The sequence below is a fragment of the Hyperolius riggenbachi genome, chromosome 4, assembly GCF_040937935.1.
Source record: "Hyperolius riggenbachi isolate aHypRig1 chromosome 4, aHypRig1.pri, whole genome shotgun sequence".
Lineage (NCBI taxonomy): Eukaryota > Metazoa > Chordata > Amphibia > Anura > Hyperoliidae > Hyperolius > Hyperolius riggenbachi.
Genome location: NC_090649.1, coordinates 423,844,313 through 423,859,471, shown reverse-complemented (window position 1 = coordinate 423,859,471; position 15,159 = coordinate 423,844,313). Strand labels below are relative to the sequence as shown.

The 15,159-nt window shown below is 45.2% G+C and overlaps 1 protein-coding gene across 1 annotated transcript in view; it reads left to right on the top strand.

Annotated features, from left to right (window-relative positions):
• The first annotated feature begins 678 nt into the window (after window positions 1–678).
• The window catches only part of MGME1 (mitochondrial genome maintenance exonuclease 1), a 58,655-nt gene continuing 44,174 nt past the window's right edge, over window positions 679–15,159 (top strand). Inside the window, exons 1-2 of the mRNA XM_068232443.1 lie at window positions 679–993; window positions 4,056–4,136. The gene's annotated coding sequence lies outside the window, so the exon portion shown is untranslated. The remainder of the gene's footprint in view (window positions 994–4,055; window positions 4,137–15,159) is intronic.

Here is a 15,159-nt window from a genome sequence, read left to right as displayed (position 1 = left end):
ATTAGTGGCCACCTTTAAACAGCTATTAACAGTAAGTACTCCTTTGCTGCTGGCTCCCTGGTGCAGGAGCCCAATGCCAGCTTCCATCCTACACTACTCTGGTCACACAGGCAGCTCAGTTATCTCCCTATAGCAAAGTGTAGCCCCGCCCCCTGTCACAGGCAGCTCAATATTCTGCCTTTTATCAAGTGTAGCCCCGCCCCTGTCACAAGCAGCTCAATGTTCTCCCTTTCCAAATGTAGCCCAGCCCTGTGACAAACAGCTGTGTTCTCTCTTTCCAAATGTAGCCCCGCCCTGTGACAAACAGCTGTGTTCTCCCTGTCCCAAGTGTAGCCCCGCCCCTCTACGTGACAGGCAGCTTAGTGATTTCTTTTTCCTATGCATAGCCCTGCCCTCTTTAACAAGAAGCTCAGCGTTCTCCTTTTCCCAAGCGTAGCCTCGCCCCCTATCAGAGACAGCTGTTCTCGCTTTCCTAAACATAGCCCCGCCCCTCTGTGATGTGATAGGCAGATTAGTGTTCTCCATTTCCCACGCGTAGCCACGCCCCCTATGTCATGTGCTGTCAATTTTAGCGATATCACTCGTGATCACATTTTATATTTTATCTGTATATAAATCAGCCAATTGCCGGTGCAGCAAACTCCCCCATATACCTTCTCTCTCTAATCCCCTTCAGGCCTGTCCTAGTAATTGCTCTGGCGGCCACCAGAGGGAGCTGCTGACAAATAGGAGTAACGGGCACTCACATATGGCTGCTGCTCTGCTGCCTCCCGTAGCTAGACGGAGACCCGTTCTTGTAGGCGGAGCCTCTGCCCGGGAATGCCACTCTTGTGTGTGGAGCCTCGGAGAGTCTGGAGACACGTCCTCCTCTGGTCCCGCCGCCGTCACTCTGCCAGTCCGCACGGGCTGCTTCTCCATGACGTCACATGCAGGAGCTCGGGGACTGCTGCTGCACGGGACTCCTGGTGACGTCAGCAGGCTATCCCTCTGCAGGTGCGTGATGTGTGTGCGGCATCCAGCCTGCCTGACAGTGGCGTAGCTCTGGAGCTCGGGGCCCCGGTGCAAGTTTTACATTGGGCCCCCCCCAAGCACTCTATACATAACACTTGATACAACGCAAAAAAAACCTGCTACGGTCATCTACAGTATTAGAGGTGCAAGAAGGGGATGGGGAACAGTGTGTTAACGATTACTACCATTCCAAGCATCTGTAGAAGTGATTATTACCACCATAGGACCAATAAACGCGTACATTTGAATACGGCGCTGGTAGACTTGGGCGCAGGATCCAGCTGTTAAATGGCTGGTCCTGCTTCTGCACAAGTCCGGGGCGTTTTAATTACTATTCCCCCTCCAGGCCGACATGGATAGTGGGGGAATGAAATAATTCGGCTTCCAGCGATTGCTGGAGGCCGAATTATTGTGTTTTTTAAACAACTTCGGCTCCGTCTTCTGACGGAGCCGACCTTCCTCACTGAGCGCCGCTATAGACTGATTCCCATTACAGTCTATGGCGGCGCTGGCTGCGCCCAAAGCTAGCAGCGCTGAAAAGCACTGCTCCGCAATAAACCGCTTATACTTTGGTTTAGGAAGGGCCCCGTGGGGCCCCTCTGACCCAAGGGCCCCGATGCGGTCGCTACCTCTGCAACCCCTATTGCTACGCCCTTGCTGCCTGACAGTATTTATATGTGTATATTATTGGGGTTACTGACATCCTCCTCATCCTCTTAGCATATATGCTGGTGACAGCCATGTAATGAGAGTATAATGACAGCAGCACTGTATCGGGTGTGTAAGAGAGGATCAGCCTGACACCAGCAAGCTGTGATGGGTTCCCCTTCTCATGCCCCTCCCCCACCGGTGATTCCCATGGCCAGCAGGCATACCACATGGCACTCTATAACAGCACTGGTTTTTATGACCAGTGATGAGCGAAAATGCTGACATTTTTTTCGCATTCATTTTTGCGGAAATTCACTTGAAAAGCATTTTGTAAAAAGGTTGTGATTTTTTTTTTTTAAATTTTATTTTAATTTATTTTTTTTCATTTTTCACGATTTTTTTGCACTAAAAAAAATGATTTTCGCAGTAAAAAAAATTACTTTTTTGGGCATTAGAAAGAAAAAAATCGTTTCCTTTGACCACATTGCGGAAATGCAGTAAATTTTCGCAAATATTTTTCCGAAATCAAAAATGGCATTTTTGATGTGAAAATGACTATTGACAATTTGCAGGCAACACTGTCCATGACACCTTCACCCTTCTCTAACAAGTGCAGCCCCCATGAGACTCCTCCCTCCCATGAGTGCAGCCATCTTCCCTTCCCCACCTCACTTACCAAATGCAGCCATCATTGCACCCACAAATTAAATGTACAGCACCCGGACGTCTTCCCTCCCCCATAGTTAGTGTGCCTCAGGATACACTTTTCTCCCCATAACAAGTGTGACCACCAGAGCTGACACAGGAGAGGGTGGAGCCAGCTATCCATGCAGCAGTGAAAACAGGTTAAAAGATACAAGAGCCGTAAGCCTCTGGTAAGAAGTGATGGTGCAGTGAGTAGAGGGGTATAAGCAAATACATAGCACTCCTCCCGTTCCCCTCTGTCACTCGCCATTCTCCTACAATCAGTCCTGTTATTCTTGGTGACTCCAATCCTGGACATACTGCGCCGTGCATGCGCAGTATGTCTGTTCCACGGCGCAGTATGTCTGTTCTGCTCCTCTGTGGCCGGGCAGTGATGTCACAGGACAGGCGTGCGCTCCTGAGTTCCGGCGTGCGCACTCCACTGCAGTGAGCATCAGATGCTGAGTGGAGACGCTGGGGGAGCGAGCGTGCTCCTGTCCTGTGACCTATTTCTGCATGGTCACAGGTGAGAAGAACAGACAGTATGTCCGGGTTTGGAGTCACCAAGAATAACAGGACGGATTGTAAAAGAACAGTGAGTGACAGAGGGGAATGGGAGGCACGGCAGATATTTGCTTATACCCCCCCCCCCCCCTCCTTACCCACTGCACCTTCACGGTGCTGGATAGTGTAATGTTTAAGGGCTCTGCCTTTGACACGGGAGACCAGGGTTCGAATCTCAGCTCTGCCTGTTCAGTAAGCCAGCACCTATTCAGCAGGAGACTTTAGGCAAGTCTCCCTAACACTGCTACTGCCTATAGAGCGCGTCCTAGTGGCTGCAGCTCTGGCGCTTTGAGTCCGCCAGGAGAAAAGCACTATTTAAGTGTTTGTCTTTTTTTTTTTTTTTTTTCACATTTTACCAGAGACTTTTTTTTTTTTTCCCCTCTGGTATCCTTTAAGGAGGCAAATTTCAATGACTGTGACACCTGACAGTTTGAGGTCCCATTGCCACAGATGCTAAATTAACTGCGTTTTCCCGCATGAGATTCGGATGGAGAAACACAACCTATTGAAATCAATAGGCTGCAGTCCTATTCGCATGAGGGGGCAGCATGCTGGATTTTTCCGCATTACACATCCTAATTCCTGTAGCTGTGTTAAGGCTAGAGGGATCTGGGTGTGTCTCGCCTCACAGCTGTGCCGTTATCGTGTCACACTATACATGCCTAGCACAGTGGAAACAAGCCCTAACCATGCTCCCATTCCTTGCCATCAGTATGCTGATCAGAATGAGTGGCTAGGGCTAGCAGCCACTCTCTGTCTCCAGCCATTGCCATTAGCAGCATTCAGTGGCGTAGCTAAGGAGCTGTGGGCCCTGATGCAAGTTTTACAATGGAGCTCCCCTAGCACTCTATACATAATATTGACATATTGATACACACCAAAACCTTCCAAGTACAACTACAGTGTCAGAGGTGCAAGAAGGGGATGGGGAACAGTTTAATGATTACCACTATTCAAAGTATCTATAGACGTGATTATTATGAGCACAGGACCAATAGAGAGCTAATACCGATGCGGTTGCAACCTCTGAAACCCCTATTGCTACGCCCCTGGCAGCATTCAGTTATCAGAGATTGTTTTATCTTTATCTACATCCCTTCTTTAGCGCTGGTTGTAAATAATCTGATCGGAATCTTTTTTTCTAGGCATTTCCCGCATTACCAGCGTGTGTATGCAAAACGGAGGAATCCTGGAGGCAGCCGAGGACAAGCTGAGGCCGCCGACAGGTAATGCATCACTTGCTCTGGGCCCCGGGGGGGACATTTAACATTAGGGGTGACGGGGCCGGGGGTTTCGTCGCATACGTCGGTCATCCCGAAATTGGACGCCGTTACCACCGCGTACCAATCAAGCAAGTCAGCCCTGCATCTTGCAGCGTGTGCGATCAAGTAATGTGACCAATTTTGGTCTGTAATTAATCGCATTAATGGTCGGGCATGCACTTGGCGGCACTGTTTTTTTTTTTCCCAATTTGGGTATGATAATCAAATTGGATGGTCGATCAACCGCCAAGTCACCTGATAGATGGCTACCTTAATCGTACAGATTGCTATCCCTCCCACACAGACATCACCTAGCTAACAACAGGCTTACATCACTGTGTAAACTCTTCAAAGGGAGGGGAGATTCAATTACCTTCTGGTGTAGTGTCATTATCTTATCTAAGATGGGATGTGTTTTGTTTTTTTTAATCTGCATTTTGAGATAAGCTTGGTACTGTAGCTAAAACCTTCCCACAATCCTGTTGGCACTGCACCGTTTAGCAATGGCACGCAGACTACGTAAAAAATAAAATATATGGACCATTTTGTTTTAAGGGGGCTTACATGTACATTAGGGGCACTAACTATTTTTAGTTTCATTTTTTTGGAATGTTACCACCCCCTTTAAAGGACAACTGTAATGAGGGGTATATGGAAGGGGCCATATGTATTTCCTTTTAAACAATACCAGTTGCCTGGCAGCCCTGCTGATCTATTTGGCTGCAGTAATGTCTGAATAACTCCAGAAACAAGCATGCGGCTAATATTGTCAGATGTGACAATAATGTCAGAAACACCTGATCTGCTGAATGCTTGTTCAGGGTCTATGGCTAAAAGTGTCAGAGGTAGAGGACAATAGGGCTGCCAGGCAACTGGTATTGCTTAAAAGGATATAAATATGGCAGCTTCCATATCCCTCTCACTTCAGTTTTCCTTTAAGTTTTGATATATAATGTTAATATGTGTGGACTCTGGGACTTTAATTTGGGATGTGGGGAAAACTCTATAATACTAATAAATATTGAAAGGAATGCTATTATAATCTTATATTGGTCTCACTCATATTTTATTCTGTCTACGTTTAGGGGCAGTTAGTTACACAATAACCGCTCACCCCCAGTTAACCCCTTCTAATAGGTTGCATTCTTCCTCAGATCCACCTCTTGAGTACATTGGTACAGACTCAGACCTCTACTGCAGACTGAATAGCAGACAAGTGCCTTAACCCCCCTGGCGGTATGAAAAATTCCGCCAGGGGGCAGCGCAGCAGTTTTTTTAATTTTTTTATTTTTTTTAAATCATGTAGCGAGCCCAGGGCTCGCTACATGATAGCCCCCCCCCCCAGCCCCGTCGATCGCCTCCGGCGATAGGCGATCAGGAAATCCCGTTCAAAGAACGGGATTTCCTGTAGGGCTTCCCCCGTCGCCATGGCGACGGGGCGGGATGACGTCGGCACCCTCCGGCGGCTTACCCCGTGTCCAGCACGGGGTTACCGCTAAGGAGGTTAAGGTGCCCATACACTCGTCAGATTGGCAGCACATAGATAAGAAATGCATCTGATGATCTATCTGATGCGTTTTTAGAACATTTTTTTTACCAGGATAGAATTCCAATAGATTTCAGTTTGAAATCTATTGAAATTCGATCTGATGGCATTTTTTTGCCATCAGATTTCCATTAAGGCCAATGCAAACTGATAAGCAATCTCATCAGATCGACCTAAATTTTCCACCCTGCCAGTTCGATGGAAATCCATCGAAATCGGCCATCGATCGGTCGATTGGCCAACCGATTTGAGATCGATCGATCGGTCAGAAAATCGGCTGAGTGTATGGGCCCCTTTAGTTACACCCTGGCCAGTAGCTCAAGCTTGAATCTGACCTGTATTATACTGCTGATCACTAGTAACTCTACTTGCAGAATGTTAGCGCTTTATACAAAGAAAGGACCAAAGAATGTTCCAAAAAAAGCACCACACCACTCATAAATTATCAATTCCAATTGCTATCTTTATTAACCGCAAATGCACAATAAAACCAATTAAAATAGGAGTAATTACAATAAGTAATGCATTACAATGCATCAAATTATACACTACAATCAATAAGCGATATATATATATATATATATATATATATATATATATATATATAACCCTGCGTTTCACAAATTAAATACATAGTGACCCGAAATGTGTATATATAAACCGTATACACACCATCAATTGAAAGGCATATTACAAACATGTCCAGAGAGTGAAATAGCATATAGAGTGCAATAGTGAGTTGAGGTAGAAACGAGACACAAGAAAGAGGCCATTAGGCCAATAATATAGGACCCCACCACTGAGGAAACCATAAAGTGCATATATGAATAATTAAGTGATATTGAAGTAAAAATAGACAGGCAGAAGAGAGAGGCATACCAAAGAAGTGTGTCAGGAGCACATGAGGGGCAAAGTGCGCTCCTAGGGCTGTCAGGATTCGCCCCCAAACCAATACAGCTTCCTCTGGTTGGTTTGGCGGCGAACCGCGACAGCCCTAGGAATGCGCTTTCAATAAGTAATGCTTTCAATGCATTACTTATTGCGCTTACTCCTATTTTAATTGGTTTTAATTGTTTTTATTGTGCATTTGTAGTGAATAAAGATAGCAATTGGTATTAATAATTCATGAGTGGTGTGGTGTTTTTTGTAACATTCTTTGGTCCTTTCTTTGTATAATGTGTAATATGGTTCCTTCTGCACACTCGAGTTGGATTACATTTAATTGGTGTGGTTGATGGTGCTTGCCCAATCTGCATGATTAGAATGTTAAAACATGACCATCAGTATGATCTCCGTTCACTTTTATTACATGTTATTCTCTTTCATTTAAAGTAAGCCTGTCATGAAAAAAGTGCCCCTAGGGGGTACTTGCCTCGGGAGGGGGATGCTTCTGGATCCTAGAGGCTTCCCCCGTCCTCCTTAGCCAGTGCAATCCAGCGCAGAGACCCCCGAACTGCCCACAAGCATAACAAGCCTATGACGCACCTTACGCAGGTGCAGTAGCGGCTTTCTGATGGGCTCTGGCGGAAATAACCGAGTCTGAAATCCGCTCTACTGCGCAGGTGCAGCCACCTCATGCTTGTGCAGTACAGCGGACCCGATCAGGCTCGGCTATTTCTGCCGGTGGCCAAACTGAAAACCGAGGCGCAGGATTGTATGTGTGCGTCACAGGATTGTGTGGAGCCGGATGACTGCTGCGCCTGTTGGGATTTTTGGAGGATGCCAGCGCTGAAACGGGGGTGCTGAGGACAGGGAAGCCTCTTTAGGATCCAGAGGTAAGTACCCCCCGGGGACACTTTTTTTCTGACAGGTTACCAGAAACATATGATTGTGATATTGTAATGGAACAACCCAGGCCTGTCACATTCACATAGCACCGGTTCAACAACCCCATAAATGCAGTTCCCAGGTGCTTTCATGTAAGTTTTACAGACTTATGTTGAACACTGTGAATTATATTTTTCCAGTAACCTCCAGGACAGGTCCACCATGAGACGACATAGGCTCCTCCCAGGAACAGGAAACGTTCCACTTGAGCACTCTATAAATTTTAAACCAACCCCTCTAACCTCAGTTGACGTTTCCTGTTCCAGGAAAGAGTACTCTATGTCGCTCGCCGGTCCGTCTAGCCAGGTGTGCTGGGGACCTTTGGTTGGCGACGCATGGTGGACCTGCCTGGAGAGGATGGGGGTCCGATGTAAGAAGGTCGGCTGTTTTACCTTCTTAGGATGCGTCTTGGCTGCCCGGGTGGTGGTGGTTCCGAGGACGCGAGCGGCGTCCATGATTCTCTCTTGGCGGAGGCTGTGGCGCGCCGGAAGTGACGTGGGGCAATCCTGGGCGTCCGGAGGGATTGGCAATCGGATTGCCCTCAATGGCGGCGCTCGTAGAGCGGACTTCCGCCCTTACGCGACGTCACTTCCGGTCGCGTGAGTGAAGAGACGCCGGATACCTGCATGGCTCGGCATTTCGTTGTGCGAGCGGAGCAGGATAGACGCTAAGCAGGAGCCGGGAAAGGTAAGATGGGCGGAAGGCTTGGTGACCTTCATGGTATGAGCCGAGGAGCCCTATACCGCGTCTATGCTGAGGTCTGATCTGATTATAAATATTAAGACACATAGCATATGATACTGCTTAAGCGTCTGATCTGAGGTCTCTTACTTTGACAGAGGATATTTATTCATATATATATTACGTCTGTCTGAGGTTTGAATTTATGCAGGGCTTAGTATGTATATCCATGCATATATTTTGGGACATCTGGTAGTCACTTTGTTGCTAATCCATCTAGATGTCTTATTGCGAATTTAGAAAGCCTGTTGTCTCTGCATATATTGTATACATTTTTTTCCCCAGAGTACCTCAGTTAAGGTTTATGTATAGTTTATTGATATACATGTACCTTTTATTTTTCATTCTGGTGAACGGATGATTACTCTAACCACGCTCTGAGAATTTATGCACCTGGGTGTCATTATAGCTACAGTTGTAGGCAGAGGATTGACATTTGGTTTTTATTGTGTTTTATTATAGGGCACAGAGTCTGCTGACCCTTCAAGGCCTAGGAGGCGTTGCCCGCTCTGTGACACAAAGCTTGCCCAGACGTACACTAAACAGTTTTGCCAACCCTGTTTTGTAAAATTAATTCAAGAGCAATCTGGGGGTCTGAAACAGGAGATTATGACAGCAGTTAAACAAGAAATGTCTGATACAATTAAATCCTTAAAGGAAGTTTTTTCTGCTGCTATGACCCCACCTACAGATACGCCTAGTGCTAGCGCTAGTACGGCTGCACTGGCAACTCCTGTACCTTGTACTGGTGAAACAGGGTCTGAACAGCCAGCAAAGAGTAAGAGTAAATCCTCCACCAAAAGACCTATCATTTCTTCCTCTGAAGATGAAGAGGCTGAAGAAGGGGAGGAGGAGGATGATAATGAATCTGAAATATCTTCAGCCAAGAGTATGGAGAGTATATCAGAAATAAAGAAAGTGTCTAGATTCAGATTTCCGGCTGATGAGACTGATCAGCTAATATTGGCGATCAATAAAACTTTAAAAATTGAACCAAAGAAATCTGAAGAGATATCTTTACATGATAGATTGTACCAGGGAATGGAACCGGATGAGCCACTTACATTTCCGGTACATAGGTCTACAAAGAATACTATTCTTAGTCAATGGAAATACCCAGATAGAAAGTTGTTCATGTCTAAGGGGTTTATTAAGAGGTTTCCATTCACTGAAGCGGATGCCAAAGTATGGGATCGATGCCCTAGACTTGATGCAGCATTCTCTCAAGTTAATAAGGATAACGAATTAGCTTTTGAAGATCTGGGATATCTTAAAGATCCACAGGATAAGAAGGTGGAGTTTGCACTTAAGAAGGCATGGACGTCAGCAGGAGCAAATTTTCGACCAGCTGCTGCAACAACATGTGTATCCAGGGTATTAGCCTTATGGGTAAAGGATGTTGAAGAAAAGGTAGAGAGAGGAGCATCTAAAGAGGAGATCCTAGAGTCATTAGACGTGGTGTCAAAGGCTACGGATTACATAACAGACGCAGCAGCAGAAAACATAAGAGTGAATGCAAGAACTTCTGCTTTAATTAATTCCGCAAGACGTAATTTATGGATAAAGAATTGGGAAGGCAGTCAGGCCTCAAAAGCAAGGGTGTGTAACATACCCTTTGATGGAGACCTGTTGTTTGGGGCCCAGCTGGATGAGATACTGGAGAGAACAGGAGATAGAAAGAAGGGATTCCCAAAGAAAAAGAAATTTATACAAAATAAAAGGTTCTTCAGAAGGAATAGACAGGAAAGCAGGGATAAACCTCAGCAGAGAAGGAAACCCTGGGCTATCAATAGAGAGGGAACGAAAAGGAATTTTCCTTTTCGGAACCCAGAAAACAAAGAGAAGAAGTGACGCCAAAGAGAGAGTTGGGGGTCGTCTAACACAATTTTATTCTCAATGGACGAAAGTAAGCAGAAACGATTTCATCCTCAGTCTGGTAAATCAAGGGTACAAGATCCAATTTCAATCACTTCCAAGAAACAGGTTTGTTTCCACTCCTCTGCCAAGGGACAAACAAAAGCGTCAGGCCTTACAAGGCATCATAAAAGATATGATAGAGGAGAAAGTGGTAGTTCCGGTTCCTTGCGATCAACATCGCAAGGGATTTTACTCTACGATTTTTCTAGTAAAGAAACCGACGGGCAAATTCAGGTTAATCTTGAACCTAAAACCTTTAAACCCGTTTGTGACTTATCAAAGATTCAGGATGGAATCGATCTTCTCTGTAAGAAACTTGCTAACCCCCAACTGCGTCATGACGAATATAGATCTAAGGGACGCCTACTGGCATATCCCAATAAGAGAGTCGTCACAAAAATTTCTCAGATTTGCGATAAAACGGAAAGATTCAATCCAGCACCTCCAGTTCAGAGTCCTGCCCTTCGGCATTTCATCAGCACCCCGCATATTCACGAAAGTAATGGGGGAGGTGATAAAGGACTTTCACGTAAAGGGAATTCTGGTAATTCCCTATCTAGACGACTTACTAGTAGTGGCAGACTCGTATCAACAGGCAAAGGAGGACACGAAGAAGGTGCTGGATCAACTTCAAGCTCTCGGTTGGCTGATAAATTGGGAGAAGTCGGTATTGGAACCGACATCAAAGATACAGTTTCTAGGAGTAGTCATAAACTCGGAAAAAGAAAGGCTGTACTTAACAGAAGAGAAAATGACAAAGTTAAAGAGGATAATACAAGATTGTATAACAGATCCAAATCTAACAATAAGAGAAGTCATGCGAATACTAGGATTTCTGACGTCAACATCCCCTGCAATCCAGTGGGCGTTATTGCACACAAGACAACTCCAATATTGGATGATGGAAGTCTGGAGCAAGAAGCAGGAGGATTTGGAAACAGAGGTAACATGTCCAGAGACAGTATTAAAGTCATTAGAATGGTGGACGTCAGAAAAGATTCTAACCGAAGGAAGATTATGGACAATCCCAACACAAAGATATATTACCACGGATGCAAGTCTCCTAGGATGGGGAGCTTATCTAGACGGAGAGATGTTCCAGGGTCTCTGGCCAAGACTAATAAGGCACCAGTCGTCAAATTACAGAGAGCTAAGAGCAGTAAAAGAGACATTAGTACGGACAGTACAGTTACTGAAAGGGCAACATGTGCAGATCAGGACAGACAATACGACAACAGTAGCCTACATAAACCGCCAAGGGGGGACAAGGTCAAAGAAGCTTCTAGACCTGGCAATAGATATCCTAACGATAGCGGAAGACAATTTCCTATCCTTATCAGCAGTCCACCTAAAGGGTTCCTTGAACAGCATGGCGGATTTCCTAAGCCGACACAGACTATCGAATTCCGAGATAGAGATATCCAGGAAAGTCTTCAGAACCTTAGTCAGGAGATGGGGTCGGCCCCAGCTGGACATTTTTGCGAACAAAAGAAACACAAAATGCAGAAGATTTTATTCCTTAAATCCAGGAGAAGGGGCGGAGGCAGTGGACGCGCTCAGTCAAAGTTGGACCTTCAAGAAAGCATATGCGTTCCCACCAATTCAACTGATACCCCGAGTTTTGCAGAAATTAATGCAGACCAGAGCAACTTTAATCTTTATAGCTCCAGACTGGCCAGGGAGAACCTGGTATCCAATTCTCCTGAAGATGAGGCTGGAGGGAACAGTGAGACTCCCTCACGGGAAAGTGCTGTCTCAGGTGCAAAGAGGAAGTGTAAGTTACATACCAAATCTAAACCTGTCTGCCTGGCTTCTGAGAGGTCTCCTTTAAGGAAGAGAGGGGTTTCAGAAAGGGTTATCAATACACTTCTGGACTGTAGAAAGAAGATAACCAGGAAAATATACTTAAAATACTGGAAGACTTTCAACATGTGGAAGGAACAATCAGGTTTTTCCGGAGGAGTGATACCCACAGTGTTAGAATTTCTACAGGAAGGAGTAGAGAAGAACATTGCGCTAAGTACATTGAAGGTGCAGGTGACAGCAATATCTACTTATCTGGACATAAAGTTAGCAAATGATCCCCTTATTATTCAGTTCTTTAGGTCTATAGAAAGAAAGAAGCCTATAATCAATAGGAAGGTTCCTTCTTGGGATCTATCCTTAGTATTAAGAGTTTTAAAGGGAGATCAATTTGAACCAATAACGGAAATTCCGATAAGACAATTAACAATGAAAGTAATTTTTTTAGTAGCAATTACTTCAGCCAGAAGAGTGAGCGAGCTGGAAGCCTTATGTTGTGACGAACCCTTTTGTCTAATGTTTAAGGACAAGGTGATATTAAAAACATGTGAGGAATTCCTTCCTAAGGTAGCTACAAAATTTCATAGGTCACAGGAAATTGTACTACCATCATTCAATGAAGAACCATCCTTGGACGTCAGAAGGTCCCTGATAGCTTATTTGGATAGAGTAGCAGATTTCAGAGAATCAAGAGCTCTATTTATCAATACCACAGGAGCTACAAGGGGTAAAAAGATGTCTAAAAGAACTATAGCCAAGTGGATAAAGATATGTATAGAAGAGGCCTATAGGTTAGCAGGATCTACACTGCTAGGTACAGTTAAGGCTCATTCAACTAGGGCAGCTGCCACATCATGGGCATACAGAGCGGGTGCTACGCCAGAAGAAATTTGTAGAGCCGCTACGTGGTCAAGTATGGGCACCTTCTCAAGACATTACAGGGTGAATCTGATGACTGCAAGACAACAATCCTTTGGGGAGAAAGTTCTACAGGCAGTCGGCCCACCCTAGAATTGGTAAGATCTTCTTGCTCATCTTCTCATGGTGGACCTGTCCTGGAGGTTACTGGAAAAACCAGTGTTAGTTACCTGGTAACATCCTTTTTAGTAACCTCCAGGACAGGTCCGTAACCCACCCGGATAACGGGATATATATATATAGATATATGTGTATGGAAATGTATTTATGTATGTATGTAATTATGTATATAGGTACATGGTATAAGGACCCTCTTTTTGGTTAACAGTTCTTGTGGTTGACTGAGGTTAGAGGGGTTGGTTTAAAATTTATAGAGTGCTCAAGTGGAACGTTTCCTGTTCCTGGGAGGAGCCTATGTCGTCTCATGGTGGACCTGTCCTGGAGGTTACTAAAAAGGATGTTACCAGGTAACTAACACTGGTTTCCTGCAAAGATGCAAATGATGTGATAATATGCTCTTAGAAATGTGACAGTTTTTGTTATTGTTAAAGCTTACAATAAAAAATATTGAATCAGAAAAGCAGCAGTCGTGTGACAGCAATTATTGAAATGGTTAATAAACCTCTCAGGGCCCTTTCACATTGAGGCCTCTTGCACAATACATGTGATTCTGATTATTATTATTTTTTTTCTATACGATCCGATTTTTGATTCAGATTTAAAAAAACGTATCTGAATCAATAATTGGATCATATAAAAAAAAATCGGAATCGCATGTAGTGTGCAAGAGGCCTGACACGGTGCGGTAAATTTACCGCATGACACCGCAGCCTAATGCTAGTCTATAGGAGAGTTCAGCAGAAGTATCCAGAATGGTGACCATTCTGTTTGTGTTGCCTTGACAAAGGGGACCTCACGGGGCCCCGAAACGAATCGTTGGTCTTTTGAATGGAATTTTGTCACGTTTGAATAAAACTTGGATGTTTATTCTTCGAGTGTGCGGACCTCCTGGATTCTTCTACTTGACTTATTTGGGTCCCAGCACCTCAACAGTGGTGTGCAATCTCATATCAATTCATGGGAGAGTTCACACTCCTCACGTTGCAGTACGCTGCACGGATGTGCTCTATCTAACGTGCTTCAGTAGTCACGTTACCGCGCAGCGTCCTGCGGGGATCTGTGTCAGGCCGGAAGTCATGTAAGTCTATGGCGACGTGTACGCTTTTAAATAACCTGCCCCAGTGACCTGCGTTGCAAATGCGTTGAAGCATGTTTTAGAAATATGCTTCAACGCACGTCATTGATTGCCAAATAGGAAGTGAGCGTCACTTCCTGTTTGGCCGGATGCCAGACGGGAATTATCCCTTACTAATGCGATAATCCCCGAAGGCCTGTTTTGTGCCGTGCAGCTACTACACCGCACCGCCAATCTACAGTGTGACGCCTGCCTTAGTGAAGTGTCCACTACAAGAGGCTTCTGCATAGATGACAATGAGCACGGTAAGTTTAGAGGCCCGTGAGTAACAGGAAGTTCAGGCTTGAAGTCACAACAATACTGTGCTGGTCCACCTATCAGTGGTGCTAAAGTGTGACCACAGTTCAGCACAGTTTGTCACACTGCAACGCACCACCTATGCGGGTGATTGAGGTACACCGGCATGTGGCATTATAATGCACTGCATGCAGTGCGTTACCACAAAACACACTGGTTAACGGTGACAGTGAAGAATTTATTTTGACTGTATGTGTCACTGTATACAACATATTGCGCGGAAAACACTATCCGTTTGTTGCATTCCTGCGGTTACAGGGAACACAACAGCCACTGTGCAGCTAGCCTGTGTGTTGAAATAAAGCAAAGCTATCCTGGGATGACTAATCATGGTCAGATATAAACCCCAGGGAAATATCTAGGAATAAGGCTGGGCTCACAGTCGGCACTGCGCTCCGTTCCCTGTAACAGCAGGAATGTAACACAGCAGGAAAGCAGTGCTGCCTGTTATCTGCACATTGTGTCTGATACAGTAAAGCATATAGTCAATGAAAAGTATGCTTCACTGCCACTGTTAATGCACCTGTTTTGCGATAATGCACAGCATGCAGTGCGTTATGGCTCACGTGCCCTTATATCGCAACGCACCCGCCGCACTGTGAGCGTCACATAGGTGGTGCATTGCAGAGCTGCAAGCTGTGTTACAAAGCGGCCGTTATGCTGCACCGCAATGCACCTCTGTG